The sequence below is a fragment of the Terrapene carolina genome, unplaced genomic scaffold (assembly GCF_002925995.2).
Source record: "Terrapene carolina triunguis isolate 2854851 unplaced genomic scaffold, T_m_triunguis-2.0 Scaffold714, whole genome shotgun sequence".
Lineage (NCBI taxonomy): Eukaryota > Metazoa > Chordata > Testudines > Emydidae > Terrapene > Terrapene triunguis.
The window spans coordinates 5445884-5466292 of record NW_020665065.1 but is presented as its reverse complement, the minus strand read 5'-3'; positions in this window follow the sequence as shown (position 1 = coordinate 5466292).

The window sequence follows — 20409 nt, the reverse complement described above, 5'->3', positions numbered from 1 at the left end:
CTGTAGTTTCCTGGGTTGTTTTTATTTCCCTGATACTATATACGAGCTAGCAATTATTATTCCTACGCCTGTGTGCCTCAGGCACACTATATTACCCCCATTCCCACGCTATGAGCAGCAACGTAAACAGTGATCGCAGCACTACATAGTTTGTGTTCCAGCCCTCTGAAAACAAACACACTGAACCCTAAACTCTGCCTTTGACTAGGGTCCCTTACTTTCTGTCCCATTATTAATTGCTTTCACGTGCAAGTACTGCGGCTAGATGGTTTAGGTTGTTTAAAAATGGTGAAATTAGTTACTAGTATAATCAAAGAGCATTCCAGTTCCAGGCCACCTGCATCTGCAAGAGCCAGAAAGTAAGTGACTGACACACACACACACACACACACACACACACACACACACACTCTCTCTCTCTCTCTCTCTCTTTATGAGCCAGCTCTTCAGATGAGTGCGGTGCCCAGTTAGGTACCAAAATAAGTGGCTAAATTGGGTGCTGAGTACTTTTGAAAAACTGCGCCCAGTTGTGGGTGCTGATCATTTGAAAGCTCTAGCTAGCTAAGGTAGTGCTAGGGCTCCCCCCCTCCCAATTCCATACTATATGAGCACCACAGAGTCTTTAATGTAGTTATCCTACCTACACCCGTATGACGGAGGGTAGGACTCCTATCCCCATTTTACAGAAGGGAATGAGGCCCAGCCAGGGACTAAGTTATTTGCCCAGGGTCACTCAAGAAGTCTGTGGCAGAGCAGAGAATCAAAGCTAGGTCTCCCATGGCCCTGGCTAATGGCTACACTGCAAAAAACGAGCCCGGCAGCAGTGAGCCTCAGTGCGGATCAACTGAGGCAGGCTCAGAGACCTCATGCTACGGGGCTAAAAACAGCAGCGTAGACATTCGGGCCCAGGCTGGAGCCTGGGCTCTGAACACTGGCAAGGGCTCCAGCCTGAGAGGGAATGCCTACACTGCTATCTATAGCCCTGTAGCGCAGTGGTTCTCAACCAGGGGTCTTGGACCCCCAGGTTTCGAGAGAAACCGCCAAGCAGGGCCAGTGTTAGACTTGCTAGGGCCCAGGGCTGAAGCCGAAGCCTGAGCAATGTAGCTTCGCCGGGGCCCTTGTGGCATAGGGCACCAGGCAATTGCCCTGCTTTCTACCCCCTAACGCCAGCCCTGGCTTTTATATGCAGAAACCCAGTTCTTGTGGCACAGGTGGGCTGTGGAGTTTTTACAGCATGTTGGTGGAGCACTTGCTGCATTTGGTCTCTTTGGGCATACCAGAAATCTGCATGCACACTCTTGTGTGTTCTAAGACACACACACTCAGAGACAACATAGGGTTGAGCATTATTGCAGCACCTTCTCTATGTTGTATCCCAGATACCTTAGCAACAGGCTTCTACAGGCACCATGCAGACTTAGACCATTGTTTAGCCCTATGGACAATATAATGTAGGGTGGAAAACACACACACATGCAATTACTTTAGCTGCAATTTCTCTGTGAAAAAATAAGTCCATTTTCTGTTGAAAAGCAAGAAATGTAAATATACATAAAAATTAATGTCCAATAAAAAAAAAACAAAAGAAATAGAAAAGGGAAAAAGGCAGAAAGAAGAGGATGGAAACATAGGTTAAAGTAATTTGTGGCAACTCTTCTTATGGTTTTTCTGAGAAATGGCAGCAGAATTTCCACAGCACTGGGCCATTTCTTAGCATACCCTTGCAAAACACTGGAAAAGCCAGAAAAGGATCAGCAGGATGGATTTGGTTTTTTTTGCTTTTGGTTTTGTTTTTATTCTACCTTATATTTCTGACTCATCCTTTTGTTTGTTTGTTCCCATTCTCTCCCTCCACATCCTGGCTGGTAGCAGTGGGCATAACCGGCACGGGCTGAGACGCTGGTGAACACTCCTGTGGAGGGTGGAACTCCCCACGAGGTATGGGACAGCAGTGTTGGCATAAGGGGACCAATCACACCATGACCCCGTGCATAGAGCATTCACTTGACTTTTTGTTTTTGTTTTTTTGGTGGTGGTGTGAGAGAGAGACAGTGTCAAACTTCCCACACACATGGCCTCCCACCAGCATGGTGGAGCAAACTTATGAGGAGAGGCTGAGGGAACTGGGATTGTTTAGTCTGCAGAAGAGAAGAACGAGGGGGGATTTGATAGTTGCTTTCAACTACCTGAAAGGGGTTCCAAAGAGGATGGATCTAGACTGTTCTCAGTGATACCTGATGACAGAACAAGGAGTAATGGTCTCAAGTTGCAGCTGAGGAGGTTTAGGCTGGATATTAGGAAAAACTTTTTCACTAGGAGGGTGGTGAAGCACTGGAATGGGTTACCTAGGGAGGTGGTGGAATCTCCTTCCTTAGAGGTTTTTAAGGTCAGGCTTGACAAAGCCCTGGCTGGGATGATTTAGTTGGGAATTGGTCCTGCTTTGAGCAGGGGGTTGGACTAGATACCTCCTGAGGTCCCTTCCAACCCTGATATTCTATGATCTCTTGTGTCTATGGCACATTCCATCCTGCACGGTCTGCTGGGATTCCCAACACAATTATGGTGGTGATTTTTTAGCAACAGGGACATGTGTCTAGTGGGAACTGTTCTGAAGCCTGCAAACTAATCTCACTTTGACCACCAGGTAGGCATCAACTTTTGGTCATAGCTAAAGCTGGATTCAGGGCCGGCTCCAGCATTTTTGCCGCCCCAAGCGGCAGGGGGAAAAAAATAAAATAAAATAAGAAGCCGCGATCGGCGGCACTTCGGCGGCAGCTCTACCCCACCACTTCATCCTTCGGCGGCAATTCGGCGGCAGGTCCTTCCCTCAGAGAGGGACTGAGGGACCCGTCGCCGAATTGCCGCCGACGAGCCGGATGTGCCGCCCCTTTCCGTTGGCCGCCCCAAGCACCTGCTTGCTGAGCTGGTGCCTGGAGCTGGCCCTGGCTGGATTCAAACCAATGACCAAGCAGTGAAAGACCCAGTCCCCCTTAGCCATCAAGTCTCTCACAACCATTGTATTTATGATCCCCCCAGGCCAAAAGGAAGTGCCATCAGAACAATGAGGCTTTTCGATTTCTCTCTCATGATCCAGGCCTCTCACCTCTCCCCAGGCTTGTCTCTCTTTTTCGCTAACACCTTGTCCCAAGCCTCATCACAGCCCTTGAGCTTTTGGCACCTGAACATTTTTAGTAGATGTTCTGCAGCGCTCTAGGACTATGGTGACAATTGTCAGTGAGAGCAAAGCTCATTAACTGGAACAGTTCCTGTTCTGTAACTAAATGAACAAGCCACTTGTGCTGCCAATGAACATTTCTGGTTTAGGAGTAATGGGAACTGAACAGATCATTTCTTCCTCCAGCTCCCAATGGGGAGAAACGTACAGATCTCAATGTTTGCTAAAAGCAAAGGGTTGGTGTGAACTAGCCACAGCAGCCCAGGAGTTTATGTGGGGTTCTCTTTAGAGTACTGGGTGTCTGAGAAGTTTTGATAACAAGGAGTTACCTTAAAAATAAATATTCCCAAAACAGCAGCAGCAGCACAACAGTAATGTAATATTGGGAGTCTCTTCATTTAATTTTATGTGCCCTATATATGAACCCCAGTGCCTGGAAATGAGAGAATGGAGAGAAACTGAATTCATCTGTCACTGTATGACTCCCGTCTTCTAGTTCATAAAGCTAAATCTGCAAACACTTCCACTTCAAAGAACCTAGATAGATTGACCCACAGATATTTCCGAATGCCAGAACACAGACAGATTCAATACTTTTATGTCAAACAACAGTGCGGATTAAGGCTCTGCCTGCAATCACACAAGGGCTCAACTACATACATGAATAGTCCCACAGACTTCAAGTTAAGCATGTGTGTGTTTGTGGGATTGGCACCTCAGAGGCCTGAAAATGCAATAGCCAAATTAAGGACAAAACAAAAGTAACCAGGGACCTACGTGAAATAGGGTTTTCCATCCATCTTTACTCCCAATTGACTGGACCCTTCATCTGTATGTCTACATTCACAGTTCCACATACTGGTCCCTTTACCTGTGTACCTACTCTGCCCGCCCCTACAGACACAGATCCACCTACAGATCCCTCTACCCGCCTTGTTCTTGGAAATTTTCAGTATTTTTGTAAAAAGAAAACGTCTTCAGAAAACAAAATAACTGTTCTAACCTTGCAGGGAGGAGTCGTCACTTTCCCTTCCCCTTAAAATATTCACCGGCTCATTTTCTTACCATGCAATTGTACATTTCTTTCAGTGTGGAATATGGGGGCAAGTTCTGACCTCATTTACTCTGCTGCAAATTCAGACTCACTCCACTGAAATCAATCCAGATTTACACTGGCATAGCTGACAGCAGAACATGGTCTATGTCAGGGGTTCTCACAACCAACTTTTGGGTGGCCTCTGAATGTGGTCACCAACTTTTGCTGGTGGCAGCTCTGACAATTTTTCCTAAAATACTTAATTAACGTTAGGAAAAGCAAATAAATATGCACATATCCATGTCCAAATCATTGTCATTTATTTATGTAGGGTTTTTTTGCAGACTCAATAATTAAAAATAATGTACAGTTGTCTCTATTCTTTACTGAACTTAAACAGAATAGAAACACAAATAAGGTGCGTTGCGTGTTTTGCTTTTCTGGTTGCTTTTATTTTTTTAGACTTGCTAGCTAGTAAGTGCTACTGTGAAAAGTGACATTTGTATATTTGTTAAGATCACTTTTCACAGCAGACTTGCTAGCTAGCTGGGAGGCTGTGAAAAGTGATCACTTTTCACAACAGACTTACTCAGCCCTGGCAAGCTGGGGGACTAATTAAGCCCTAAATGGGGAGGTGGATAGGGGGCCAAGGGGCAATTGGGGGTTAGATGGGAGGCAGCGGGGGTCAGGGGCAATGGGAGGGGGGTTAGCTCAAGGCGGGAGCCTGGACTCGGAGTCCTGCTGCACAGCTGGGGACTGGAGGAGGCAGCAGGGGTCAGGGGCGACGTGCGGGGGGTGAGCCCGGAGCTGAGCATGAAGCCCGGCGGCTGGGGGATGGCGCCTGCTGCTGCATCACCAGAGTCTGCCTCCCACCACTCCAGGGCTGAAGCCTGAGCCTCACCGTCCCCAGGAAGGTGGAGAAGTCATGCTGGCCGCCTGCTCCTACAGTGTTTGTTGCTCCAAAAGAGGACAGGGACCAGCCCCTGCTGGTGGCCCCGGGGGAGGGGCCGCTGCTTTATCCCCCCACCCCCCCATCATCTGCCAGGACGGTGTGGCCACAAGAAAAGCCCCTGGTGGCCGCATCTGAGAAACACTGGTCTATGCTTCAGGTTAATTGCCAGTGTGTTAACTGGCACAATATGAGTCAAAGAGGCTGACCCTGCCATCTGTACTCCGGGATGGCTCCCTTTGAAGTCATCAAGGCCTTTGGTCTGAGTGAGGACGACGGGATCAGGCCAAAGTTCCCTCTGCCCATGTAAACGGCTCCAGGTTGACTGCACACATAACGTACCAAAGCAGAGCTGTAGTTTGTGTTGCTGTGGCCTTCCTGGCCGAAGCATGGAGAGCGAGGCGCTTGGCTGTCATGGCCATGTCAGGAAGTGCATGCACACAAGTCCCAGAATGCCAGCTCAGGATGAAAGAGGAACCTAGCTCTTCTGCAGGTTTAAACTGAAGTCAGAATCAGGCCCTGCTCTTTCTGGAGTCTGCGAAGGCTAACCTGGCAGCCAGAGATTGGCCCACAGTATGGAAATCTCCCGAGCCTGTATCTGAGTGGTGTTTAGCTTTCCAGCTCTACAAGGCACTTTACACTTGGATCATCCCTGCTCAGCTTCCCCAAGTTTATCTGGCTATACTTTATTCTGGGAGCCTTTATTAAACTGACCTAGATTGCAGACACATACGTGGAGCAAAAGAACTGCGTTTTTCATTTGCCTCCCCCGCCATCCTAAGCTTAAATCTCTTGGAACCGAGGTGCATATTTGATGCATATGACAGATGTCCCCTAAGTTCAGGCTGATTTCTGAGCTGTAGGTAAGTTTTGGCAGGCACCTGGAAGCAACCCAATTGCCATCAAGATCTGCTGCTAACTTGCCTGGAATAACACACAACATAGAAAAAAAATTCCTGTCTAAGTTGCCACTCATAGATTCGTATCAGGGGATGCCAATTTCATTTGATGCCCTGGGCAAGGATTTCAAAAATGGCTAGTGATTCTGAATCCACAACTGGAGAAATAGTCATAAGAGCCTAATTTTTCAAACCACAGTTGCTTAGCACCTTAAGAAAAACAGGGGGGAGGGATAGCTCAGTGGTTTGAGCATTGGCCTGCTAAACCCAGGGTTGTAAGTTCAATCCTTGAGGGGGCCATTTGGGGATTTAGTTGGGGATTGGTCCTGCTTTGAGCAGGGGGGGGTTGGACTAGATGACCTCCTGAGGTCCCTTCCAACCCTGATATTCTACAATTCTAGGTCCCTTTAAATTGTCGCCAGTTGAGGACCCAGAAATTAAGGCACCCAAAATTACTAATCACTTGTGAAAATCTTGCCCCACAACATACCGTTTGTGCCCTGGATTTTATAGTCCTTTTCCTAGAAACCTGCCAATAAGGCTACAGATACAATATGTGCAGTGGTCACGACTACCTATTACTTCATCAATATATTACTTCAACACCTCAGTTTGCGCAGAAAATCCAAGACCAGGAAAATTGTTCAGCTAAAATACCAGACAAACTAAGTATAATCAAATGAGAAAACTGAACAAACTGACAAATCATTACAAATTCCTTCGGCATTGGGTGTAACAATGATTAGGCACGATGACATCTTTAGGCTGAAGTCACCATGTAATTCCAGAGGAATTCCTATTGTGATTGAACGCAGACTGAACTGTACTTGTGACCCTTCGAGGAGCCTGACTGCATCCCAACATGGAACAAAACAGAGTGATGCATTGAGGAGTTGAGCCCTTTCTCCCACTCAAAGTCATTTTCTTCTAGTGACTGCATTTTCATGCCGTCTTCTCGGCAACAAAACCCAGATTTAGAGAAGTAATTCTGAGCAGTGTTATGTACAGCCAGCCACTGAAGGACTAGAGATGCAGCAACAAATATTCTGAAGACCGGCCACGGAAAAATCACTGCTTCACGCTAACGACTAGGAAACCCATTGGAAGTAACTGAATTTTGTGAGGGTCATTCTGCCCCATGCAAGTATTGTAGTAAAGTGGTCATCAAGAGGTTAACTGGGTTGCTCAGAGTATCCTGAGTTGGTGCTATGCTCCCCACAGACTTACTTCCACTTTACTACAAGTATAACTTTTGCTCACTTAGTGACGGCAGAGAAACAGAAGTGCACTTGGCCAGTTCTATCAATGTTGAGTCCAAAAGTAAAGTATGGGTGCCTCTCCCACAAGTAAATGGGACATCACTGGACTCAACTTTTGAACACAGAACTATTTTCTTTCTTAGCACTACTGGGAAGCTCTATCTCGTGAAAGCAGTAGTTCAGGACGTAATATTACATACACTGCTGGGCAAGTTATTGTTGTATATTATTCGCACTGCAGCAGGCCCAAGAGGACCCCAATGGAATCAGGACCCCATTGTTCTAGGAGCTGTACAAACATTAGCGGGAGGATGTGCCTGACCCAAAGAGCTTACAGTCTAAATAGGCTTGCCAAACAAAGGGCAGGAAGGGAAACAGAGACAGAAAGAAGTGACATGACTTGGCCCAAGGTCACGTAGCTGGTCAATGGGGGAGCCAGGAATAAACCCAAGGTTTCCTGAGGGCGAGCGTCAAAGTCCTAATGTCCACCCACTAGATCGATGCTGCGCAGACATCAGTGGAAGAGTACTGCCCTTGGGGGTGATGGTTCTGGGGTGATACACTACAAAACGTTGTCTTCATGCACCAAATGTCTCATTTGAGATACTGATGGGCATCCCCAACCAACGGGATTATCTCGTTAGAAGTCAGTTCTGTCATGCCCTGTATCACTCAGCTCTTTCTGACAACAGGGACGCCTACACTGCAACTACACTGCTATTTTTAGCAAGCTGGCTTGATCAAAGCTAGCTCGGTTCTGTCTACACATGCCGCAATCACCACTCCTGACTGCAGCATAGACATACCCAAAGGTACAGGGAGCGACGTATGAATTCATGGAGAGCTGAATTCTTCTCTCAGTTACACTAGTGTACGTTTGGTGAAAACGCCATGGACTTCAACTACTATCTGGCTAACACAGAGTTATCCTGAATCTATATCAGTCACAGTGAAAACAGAATTGGGCCCTAAAACAATATTAATATGAAGATCTAGATGTTTTATTGCTTAAACCCATTCTGGCTGGAGAAGTATGCATGATTATCATTTACTAGCTGTATTGCCATAGGACCAAAAGACCCCACTCAGGATGAGAACCCCAGTGGTCTAGGTGCTGTACAAACGCACAAGCAGATTGCTTGTCTTTGGTTGCTCTGGGTCTTCTGTAAAATCTGGGAAGGATTCCTCCATAACTTCCTCTGCTTTGGTTATTCCAAAAACCCAGATAGGACTAAGGAGAGAACTCTTTCTTGGAACTTAAATCGGATACGCCGTACAGGGCAGAGGGCGACTGCACATAAACTTTTTAAGTGGTTGGTTCCCAACAGTGGGTGAAGACCTGATTAACATGACTGACAGCAATGCAGAAGGCAACAGCTGCACAAGCAAATAACTATGCAATCATACTGCTATGGCTAGACAATAGCCCAATACATTTTAATCTTCAGGGTCTTCTTAGCACCCCTCCCTCCACCCCACATCCACACCTGCATGGACAGAGCACTGTGTCTACAGGAAAGCTAACCAAAAGAGCAGAGTAGTTGTTGGTGTTATTAACATTACGTGAGCCCTTCTTGCAGCCCAGGGCATCCAAACCACATTTTTTCCCCAACTCCCATGTACGTCTGCTGCAAGGATATTAAAAGAAATACATTTTAGAACATCTGCAGGGAAGGGATAAAACTTGCAGAAGATGATAGAAAGTGGGGAAGCAGTAAAAACCCAGGAGTGTCAGAGTTAATGATGATATGTGAGTAATCCAGTTATAAAGGCGCTGTCAGTGGGAAGGGAGCGCAAATATAATAAAACACAGCTGTATGACGTACACTCCAGTGGAATTTTTATTAGATGGTTTATGTGCACTCTAAGTATACCTGACTGCAATGCAAATTCCCACAGACTTGCATTTGGGAGGAAAAAAAGTTTCCACGGGTCCCTGTATTCAACTGATCTAGTCCAATTGTTTGGTACGGCACGGATGTTTTGTTTGGCTGGTTAGAGCGTCAGGTTCATTTGTGTGCGAGTTCTCTGTTGAGTCAGCTCTAATCTGGGACCTTGGGGACATCTCTCATTCTTCTGAGTGCTTCCCCAGAGCCCATTCCTGCCAGGGTGCCCCCTGTCCTCCCCCTTCTAATCCCTACAGGTCTGCCCGCACTGTGGAATGAAGGCAAAAGGTGGAGAGGAGGGGGAAAGAAGGAAATTGGGAGAGAGGCTGCTATCCCAGGTGCATCAAAAGCAAATGTTTGCAATGACCCCGACCCCCTTAAAGGAAGCTAAGGAGTCTCACGTGGTTTGTCCCATATTCTGCTTTGTTATTTCTGAAATCAAACCAGAGGGAGCTAAGGTTGAGTGGTGGCCATGCTGGGAGAACACTCAGGTAACTCATGAGTATATTCTGTGCGGTCTTGAGTTCTTGTAACAACCATCCCTCTAAGGGTCATCAGCAGGATTCAAACCCAGGACCTTCAGCATCGATCTCTACAACTTCAGAAGCAGCTCATTTAGCAGGTAGCAGTAGCAGTCTGTTATTCTTTGTGTGACCCAGACTCTAGAGAGGGACACAGCACACTGTGTTAGCATGGGTTACATTCGCAAGGCTGATGGTCCCACAGCCCGTGTTTTAAGCCAGCTCACCCCTATACAATTGCCTTGTCTATAGCAGGTGTTCTCAACTGGGGTCCAGGGCCCCCTGGGGAGGCCATGAGCAGGTTTCAGGGGGTCCGCCAAGCAGGGCCAACATTAGAGTTGCTGGGGCCCAGGGCAGAAAGCCAAAGCCCCACCACATGGGGCTGAAACACAGGGCCCTGAGCCCCACCACCTGGGGCTGAAGCCAAAACCTAAGCGACTTAACTTTGCGGGGCCCCTGTGGTGTTGGGCCCCAGGCAACTGCCCTGCTTGCCACCCCCTAACGCTTGCCCTGGCTTTTATATGCAGAAAAAACTGTTGTGGCACAGGTGGGTGGTGGAGTTTTTATAGCATGTTGGGGGGGGGGGGGCTCAGAAAGAAAAAGGTTGAGAATCCCTAGCCTATAGCATCCCTGAATGATGAGCTGCCTGCTGCTGTTCATAAGGACCTGCTTTGTGGTTCTCTCTTGTACATTGAGCAGGCAACACCATCTCACAAGCATCTCCAGAGGTGAACTGGTGGCCTCTATAGCATAGAGTCCAGAATCAGTGGGGGAAATGTGTCATTTTATAGATGGCAATTTTACTAAGCGCTCATAAATACCTTTGCTTATCTACCTCCTGGATCTCACCCTCCCTTCATCAGAGAACTAGTCTCCTACAGACAGAAAATTAGGATTTAATTACGTCCCCATCCAGTCCTTGAAATAAATAGGGTAGGACGGTGGGGGGAGGTAGCAATGAAATCAAAACGCCAGAGGCTTCACCAATACCTGGGGTTTCCCTGAACAAAGATCCCGTGCTGATGAGTGTCATAGGAGGACACAGACAGGTATGAGCAGCAAACCTTCACCCCACCAGCAGCAGAGGCCCCCCAAACTGCAAAACTAATGGTCTCCAGCGGTAAACATTTCAAAAGCGTCTAAGTGACGTAGGAGCCCAAATCTCATTGACTCTCAATGGGCCTAAAGCCGGCTCTTATATATCGTTTTTGTATTTTTTTTAACCAATATATTTATACTAGTACAACCTGTAGGGTGGATGAAGTTGTATTGGTATGAATGGTATTATGGCAGCATAGTTCACTCTCCTTCCTGTATGGGAATACACTACACAGGCTAAGCACAGTCGTGCCAGTATTACTGCATCCACAGTAGTGTGCCTCAACTACACCTGTCTGGTAAAAGGGGTGTATAGTGTGTGTAGAGACAAAACCTTAGGCTGTGAAGTGGCCAAGTCACTTTTGAAAATGGGACTTGGGCTCCAAGTCATTGTCTATACCAGGGAGAGGCACAATATGTTGTCTAGAAGCATGTGTAACTTAAGCGCCCTTGTGGCTAAGATGGAGTCTGCTCTGCATGCAGCTCTGGCCAAGAGAAGGCGCACGCAAGAATACAGCATAGGCTGACAAGGTGTCTGGTTTTCGACCGGAACACCCAGTCGAAAAGGGATCCTGGCAGCTCCAATCAGCACCACTGACCGGGCTGTTGACTGTCCGATTGGCGGCACCATGCAGCAGGGCTGGCAGGCTCCCCGATAGCCTCTGCGTTGCATGGCTCCCAGGAAGCAGCCGGCATGTCTCCAATCCGGCTCCTACATGTAGGGGCAGCCAGGGGGCTCCACACGCTGCACCCACCCCAAGCACCGCCCCCGCAGCTCCCATGGGCTGGGAACCACGGCCCACAGGAGCTGCGGGGGCAGTGCCTGCAGACGAGGCAGCACAGAGCTGCCTAGCCACACCTCCGTGTAGGAGCCGGAGGGGGGACATGCCGCTGCTTCCAGGAGCTGCTTGAGGTAAGCGACGCCTGGAGCCTGCACCCCTGACCCAACCCCCTATCCCAGCCCTGATACCTCTCGATCCCAGCCCGGAGCACCCTCCTGCACCCCAAACCTCTCATCCCCAGCCACACCCCAGAGCCCGTACCCCCAGACAGAGCCCTCCCGCACCCTCACCCCCTGAGCCAGCCTGGTGAAAATGAGCAAGTGAGGGAGGGTGGGGACAGCAAGTCACAGAGGGAGAGGGGACGGGGCTTCTGAGAAGGGGCAGGGCCTGGGTGTTCGGTTTTGTGAGAGTAGAAAGTTGGCAACCCTACTGCAGCAGTGAAAGTCCCTTCCACCCCAGGGGCACCTGTTCCAACCCCACATTCCCCCCACACACAAACACCACGGAAGAGTACAATGAACATAGGAAAGGGAAATATTTACTTACAGAGGGATGAAAGGAGAAAACCAGCCAGGGGAAAGATAGGGGGAGCAGTAAAACAGGGTTGCATCCAACACAAGGCCCCACAGGCCCAGTGGGAGCACAGTCTGAAAGGGCAGACACTGAGCAGTGCTTCTATATCCTGGGAAATTTCCCAAAATCTGGGAATTTGTGAGTAAAATGTTTTGAATGAAAATTCCCAATTCCCAAGTTGAAACATTTTACTCACAAATTCCCAGATTTTGGGAAATTTCCCAGGATCTAGAAGCACTGTAAAAAAAACTTTATCTGGGAATTTTTCCACCAGATTTGGGAAATTTTTAGCGCTAAGTTGGGAAAAGTTGGCACTGACACGGAGCAATGTGTCTGCACACAGAGTTCAGGAGTCCTGGGCAAGGTTCCAGTCCAGTGGCGAGTCTTGGGTGCCCTTGGCAGTCTTCGGCGCCAGTGAACTCTCCCCAGCAAACCCCTCCGGGGCCCTCTTCTGCTGCTCTCTGCAAAGCCACACCGACCCCCCCCCCCCCCCCCCCCCGTTTAGCTAACAGCCTCCCGCCTTATTCCCAATGCGGAGTCCCAAGCCCCAGTACTCACCGCCCCATGCAGCTCTCGGCCCAGCTCCGGTCTGTCCCTCTCCGGCGATTCCTCCCTGGCACTGCCCCTCCTGGCTCCGGTCCTGGGGTTCCCCTCCCACTTCGGGCAGGTTCTTGGCTGTTTCACTCAGAGGGCCTGCTTGCTGCAGCTCCAGACACACACCCTGTGGCTCTCTGCTCCCCCCCGCCCCAGCACTTCCTCTTTCTAGAACAATCAGCACTGCCCCCTCCCCTGGGAAAGAGATTTAAAGGGGCCATGCTCTCTAAACCCCACAGGGGTTACATGGGAAACAAAAAATCACATATAGCTAGGCTGGCAACCCCCCCGTGTAGATGCAACTACATCAAAAGTAGAGTGCGTAGCTAACGTGCTTCAGGGAGGCGCTGTTACTATGCCAGCAGAACTCCTCCTTCCTTCTGTTGGCATAGGCTGGTCTACACGCCGCCGTAAGCTCTGTAGTGTAGACGTGGCCCAATATACTATGCTGTCAAAGCGCATGTAGAGTGGACGTGCTATACTGGCAAAGCTGTGCTCTGTATTGGGAAACAAACCACTCCTATGAGCAAGACAAGCTAGACCAGTAATTGCCGTATAGCTGTCTCTACGCGAGGGGTTTTTGCCAGCACAGCTCTTTCAGTCAGGGATCAACCCTCATCTGTGTAAACAGAAATCTGCAGTGTGGATATAGCCCGAGTCACTCAGATGCTTTTGAAAATGTCAGCCCTCAGCCTCCATTTCCACACTGTAGACCAGTAACCCAACAAAACAGCTGAATTATAAACCTGTATCCCAAATCCATGTGGTCCTTTACACTTGCAAAAGATTGTGGGCTCTGGTGTGTGGCGAGACGATGTTATGATCCAGTGATAATGATCTAGTAGGGCTGAAATGGGGCCTGGCCCCCTGGAATCAGGACTGTGAGGTTGGGATTACAGCAGACCCAAATCCTGCATTCCTTTCACATCCAAGAGTCCTGCTGAGGTGCATGGGAGTTTTTGGATGCTCAAGAAATGCAAGTGTGGGGTCAGTACGTAAGTGACCTGCCTCTCCTGTGAGCCGAGTGCACTGCACACAGATTCTTCCGTTCCAGCTCTGACTTTCACAGTGTGAAAAGCAGGGATTCCACGCTGCTTAATTCAATCTGGCAGATAATTTTGGTGAAAGGCATTGATTTTTCTCCCCTTTTCTCATCCATCAATTTCCCCAGATAAGAGGCCTGTGGCTCAGTCCCTACTGGTGACGGATGCCCTATAATTGCTTCGAGTGGATTATCACCCAGACATCTAGCACGCATTTACAGTGCTGCAGCTGTAGTCAGAAACAGTGTCTCACCAAGTAAAGGGACTCAGAGGAAGAGGAGGAGACAGCTGTTTCCGTTGCCTCTCAGTTCTTTTTTTAATTCTAAAATAGCATTTATTTATAAAATGTGCTTTTTATTTATATTGCTGTAGCACTCAGAGGCCCCAACTCAGATCAGGGTCCTAGTGTGCTGGGTTCTGCACAAATCCTGGGGAAGAGTCTGTGTCTGCTCCATGGAATTTGGAGTCTCCAGGTGCTACCTGAAGTCAAAAAATAATTTACACATGTGCAGAGCGCAAAGGAGGGATAAAATGCTGCCGTGCTGATCTGGTAGCATTTTACACCCATTCTGCAGAGGTGTAAGTAGCTGCACACGACACAGAGAATCAGATGCACAGAGTTTAAAACCACCACGATTCTTGTCAACAGCAAAAGATGGCTTCCTCACAAAATTCCACAAAGGACAGCTGCCTCCCACCCACCTCTCTGGCATGACTCTTAAACCAAGAACTTGCCTGGTCCAGCAGTTACACCCAGACTACATCTGCCACTGGTTACCAAGACACCTTGGGCATGTTGTTAGCATAGGATAGTGGTCTGTGTGAAATGAGTCTGGCAGGTCTCAGCCCAGTGCTCAATGGACAGGTGTTTTCACTGCCATTACACTTGGCGCTAACTGGCCCCCTTCCCGGCTATCAAAGCAGAGACGCCAAGGACTGAATTCCCCCCACACACGCCGCGCTTTACTGGTGGTCTCTTCTGGTCAGGTGTAAGGCAGACTGGCTGGGGGAAAATGATCCTGGCCCCATTCTCTGGTGGTGCCCCGTACTCCAGTGCTAGATTCACACAAGGATTCCTGCACCAAAATACATCCCTGAAGTTAATGGAATTACAACCAGAGATGTATTTGGCTCTTCAAGTCTCATTCAAGAAGCCAGCTCATTTCTACCTTTCTCAGACATTCTGGCCCATTGTGCACCAAGAAACAATTACAGTTCTATAAAAGGAGAGAACGCATTTGCAGCCTCAAAGAGACAGAAATCAGACATTTTCATTCCCTTATTTCCTTCCAAGATTTTTTTTTTCATGCTGGTGCCAGCCCTGGTGGACAGGCCTGAGTCTATTCCATGCACTGAATAGTGGCTGAACTGCATCATACAGAACCCTGTCTCCAAATGCATAATACCTTTACGTGGCTGGGAACAATCTTCACACGCCAGTGGTCACTAACTGGCCGATCGTGATTGACTGGTCGATCCTAGAGGATCTCCCAGTCGATCGCGAGCTCTGGCTGTGCAGTGTGACTGCCGCTAAGGCAGACTCCCTGCCTACCCCAGCCGCACACTGCTCCCAAAAGCGGCAAGCACGGCCCCGGGTCTCCCTCCATGGGTGCTCCTGCATGCAAGCACCGCCCCCCCAGCTCCCATTGGCCGGGAGAGCTGCGGGGGTGGTGCTTGCAGAGAGGGGCAGCACGCGGATCCACATCCCCCCACCCCCCCCAGGGGACACAGGGGCGCATTCGCCCCTTCTGGGAGTGGCCTGAGGCCAGGGTAGGCAGGGAGCCTGTCTTAGCCTCGCTGCGCCCACTGCCGACTGGGAGCCACTGGAGGTAAGTGCTGCCCAGTGGGAGGCCGCACCCCAACCCCCCTCCCTGCCCCCCCCCCCAGAGCCAGCACCATGTACCCCCTCCTGCACTCCAACACTCTGCCCTAGCCCGTAGCCCCCTCTGCACCCAAACTCCCTCCTAGAGCTTGCATCCCTCATCCCCTCCTGCATCCCAATCCCCTGCCCCAGGCTCAGCCCAGAGCCTCCTCCCACACTGCGAACTCCTCAGCCCCAGCCCAGAGCCTGCACCCCCCTCCCGAACCCCATACCCCAACCCGGTGAAAGTGAGTGAGGGTGGGGGACAGCGAGCGACGGGGAATGGAGTGAGAGGGGCGGGGCCTCAGGGAAGGGGCAGGGTAGATCCTGGGTTGCCTTTAGATTCAAAAAGTGATCTTGGGTGTAAAAAGGTGGGAGACCACTGTCACACGCAAAGCTCCTAAAATGTTTGCTAATCTATCTATCTACAAACTTCAGCCCTCTGCCACTTTCTAATCAATTATAACCATAAAGGTCAATTTTGCCTTGAAACAATTTTAATCTAACGTCGTGTTTAAACTCAAAGCCTTCTCTGCTACCTTCAAAAACAATGTGCGATTTTAATTACAGCAAATTAAAATTATAAATTAGACACTGTCAGGCACATGCTTAGATCGTCTGTGGAGCTGCACCAATTTACGCCAGCTAAGGTTCTGGTCCTGTATGTCTGTATTGACTCGTCTAACAAAGGGTTATTGGGCCAAGAGATACCAAGTGCCCTCAGCCCCAGTTGAAGGTTGCTTATCCTCTCTCAAGCCAGGCCTGTTATATACACAAAAACTGATAAAAAATGCACAGGAAAGGGAGCAAATGTTCTCAAAATAAAATAAGAACAGCTGGGTAAAATACCAAGAAATGTGCAAATACTGAACAGGGAGGAAGGGGACTTTGGATTTGGTAGCATACATGCGCAGGATGACTCCACAGGGCTTGTGCAACTGGGAGATAATGTGCTTTACAGGTCATTGGCTTTTGAGCACTGTGTTATCTCACCGCAACATACACCTTGCTGTGTCTTTCTGCTCACTTATAGCCGATATGCAGGCTATAATATGGCTTATCATTAGCCAGAGGATGACAATTACCATTTAAGATTAAACTTTTTTCTCCCCCCCCCTCCCCCCCAGCCAAGTCTATCCAGGAGGCCACTTTGCCCAAGAAAAGATTTGCATGGGCAGAACAAATCTGCACACTAACTGGTTATCTGCTTGCCCCAATGATGTATAATTTAGGAGAAAAGCCTTGTGTACTGTGCATAGATATTGCATGGAGCTTGTCTGAGATCAGAGGACCAGCTACACTTGGATGAGTAACCTTAGACAATGTCTAAGGCAGATACATCATGGTCTACTACAGGGGCAGAGTCCAGCCTTGGTGGCACAGCCACTGGGATCTCAGGCCTGCCTCTCCCACCCTCTGCAGTCCTCCCCCGATCCTCCTTCCACTGCTCCATCCTCTCTCTCTCTCTTTTCTTTCCCTTCCTTTCCTCCCCCCCTCTCCCCCCACCATTCTCTCAATTTCAATATAGCTCCCAGCAGTAATGCCAATGTGTGATTTCCAAACAATTGCTGACTAGGGCTGTGGCTACACTACAGAGCTTACAGCCTAGTGCAGACACTCAGCTGACAGGAGAGAGCTCTCCCATCATCTTAATTACTCCAGGCCCAAGAGCAGCAGTAGCTATATCAGTAGGAGAAGCTCTCCCGCCAACATAGCGCTGTCCACACTGGTGCTTAAGTTGGTGTAACTTACATTGCTATGGGGGGTGGCTTATTCACGCCTCTGAGTGACATAATTTATACCGACTTAAGCTGTAGTGGGTACAAAGTTTGTTTCATGTTGGTAATGGGGGTTATATAATGTGTCCATCCTTTCCTCACCCTCCCCACCCATTATGATGGGCTGCAGAAATTGGGCCTCAATTTAGCAAAGCACTTAAGCATGTGCTTCATTTTAAAATGGTGTTTCAGACAATGGGTCATACTTAAGTGCTTTGGATTCAGAAGTGGATATAGTGAGTGGCTAGAATCACGAGACCCTAGAGATGCTGGGAAGGGATTTGGACAGGTGATACAATGAAAGGAGCAGCACAATGCAGGAACTGAATTGTCATTAGGGTAGGCAGGGTCCTTGTTTGGCAGGGAACGGAATTGTCTTGTTCTCTGCAAATATCAAGAAGATTTAACTATTAGCCACAATATTTTACACTACATGCCACAACAACCCAAAAAGAGACTTAACCATTGACCACCCCAATAAAGCTTAAAGGCTGAATAATAACTCTTTCTGTAGCTCTGTTAAACATTTATGAGATTCCCTTAGAGCAAGGAATTTAGCCTCTGAACATAAACGTGATAATATACAGTGGCTCTGACTCTTGAGGTCAGAGGTCAGCAGTTTAAATCTCCTGTCCTGCAGTTTGTCAAATCCCATTTACCCAATCTAGCTCAGCACGAGGATACGGACGACATATAAATCTTTCAAAAAATGCCTTCTGATCTTTCACCTACAGTAGATTAAAAATAGCCCAGAGCAAGAGTGTTAGCATTTTGTCATCACAATTTCTCTGTCAAATATGATAGATAACCAACCAAAAGAAAGAAAGAGCCCAGAGATCAGATAATGAAAAAAGGCTGAATTATACCCACAAAAGCCAGGAACTTCAGTCATGGTGGAAATCCCCATTTAGCTTACCCCACTGACTCCAGGTATCGCAGCATGGAACCTGTACCAAGAGCCCTCCAATCCTCTAATATTTAGACACTTTGGTCTTATTTTTATCTTGATGTACAGTATGTACTTAAATCTCATTAAAGGCCTGGGGACTCAGGACTTCTGGATTCTGTTCTTGACTTTGCTTTTGCCTTCTTGAGTGACATTGGGTAAAACACTAAGGCCAATTTATTTATTTTTAAGGGAGGCTGCGAATTTGGGGTGCACATCATGAAACACATTCAGCTGGATTCTGGGGGCACTCAACACTTGTGAAAGCCAGCCCCAAAATCTGTCTGCATGCTTTCCTGTAAAATAGTCAAGTAATATTTATCTACTCCCTTCCCCCACCACCAAAGGGATCATCAGGGTTAAAGTCCTTCAGGATGCCCAGAGAGAGATTGTCATTGCTGTGGTATCTAAGCACCTCCGCCAGTCTTTACCAGTGGTTTAAAAGCTCTCACTGCTAAAGACCCTAAGCTGCGTCATCAGTGACCTTTCCTCCCACAAGAAAACCAGACTGAGGCGAACATTGTCAATTCCTGTCCAGTCCTGAGCTAGTCTAAGAAGATTCAGAGATGGGATTGGTTAAGATCATACCTGAACTACCTTGAGTCACTAATAGAACTGGTTGGGAAATTTTTCATGAAACAGATTTTCATCAGAAAATGCCAGTTCACTGAAACTGAAACTTGGTGGTCAGGGCTCTCAGCTAGGATTTGGGAGACCCAGGTTCCAGTCTGCAATCTCCCCAATTCAGACCAGGGACTCAAACCTGAGTCTACCACCTCGGAGATGAATGTCCTAACCATCTGGCAATTGGCTATTCTGGGGTGGGGGGGTCTCCCAGTGGGCTACAGAGTCAGTCTTGCTCATTAGCTCATGGAATCAGAGACTTTAAGGTCAGAAGGGACCATTATGATCATCTAGTCTGACCTCCTGCACAATGCAGGCCACAGAATCTCACCTACCCACTCCTGTATCAAACCTGTGTCTGAGCCATTGAAGTCCTCAAATCATGGTTTAAAGACTTCAAGGTGCAGAGGATCTTCCAGCAAGTGACCCATGCCCCAAGCTGCAGAGGAAGGCGAAAACCCCCCAGGGCTTCTGCCAATCTGCCCTGGTGGAAAATTCCTTCCCGACCCCAAATATAGCGATCAGCTAAACCCCGAGCATGTGGGCAAGACTCACCAGCCAGACACCCAGGAAAGAATTCTCTGTAGTAACTCAGATCCCACCCCATCTAACATCCCATCACAGGCCACTGGGCATATTTACCGCTAGTAGTCAAAGACGAATTAATTGCCAAAATTAGGCTATCCCATTATACCATCCCCTCCATAAACTTATCAAGCTTAGTCTTGAAGCCAGATATGTCTTTTGTCCCCACTACTCCTCTTGGAAGGCTGTTCCAGAACTTCACTCCTCTGATGGTTAGAAACTTTCGTCTAATTTCAAGTCTAAACTTCCTGATAGCTCACTGATATACTGTATAATTATTTATACACAGTGGAACAGCTTCTCCAGGAGCTAGTGAGAATCAGGAGGACAGAAGGTGACTCTATAGCCTGGCAGTTAAGGCACTCACCTGGGACGCTGTAGGCTTAGATTAAAGTCTTTGCGCCAGTCACTAACACTGGGACGTAAAACCTCCCAAGAAGATTTCCGCCCCTACTTATAATAATTAACTTTGATGGCTCAAACCAGGAAGGGAGTGCTATGGTCCCAATTATCCCAACACCATGGTCTAAAAGATGCCCTCAGCACTGTCTACCTACTCCAGCCAGAGCAGCATAGGTTTTAGAAGTGATCTGAGTAGCTAATACTACCAAAGCCACTGCTTCCATATCTGCTCAGAATGATGCACGCTTTCCTGGCAGCTTGCAGAGAACGCAACATCTGTCTACCAGACACCTTTATGACATTCTACCTCTCGGAATAGTGGGCTAAGATTTAAAGAGGAATCATGTTAAATCTTGTGGAGGCGCTAAATAAACAGCGCCAAAAAGGCACAGACTTGC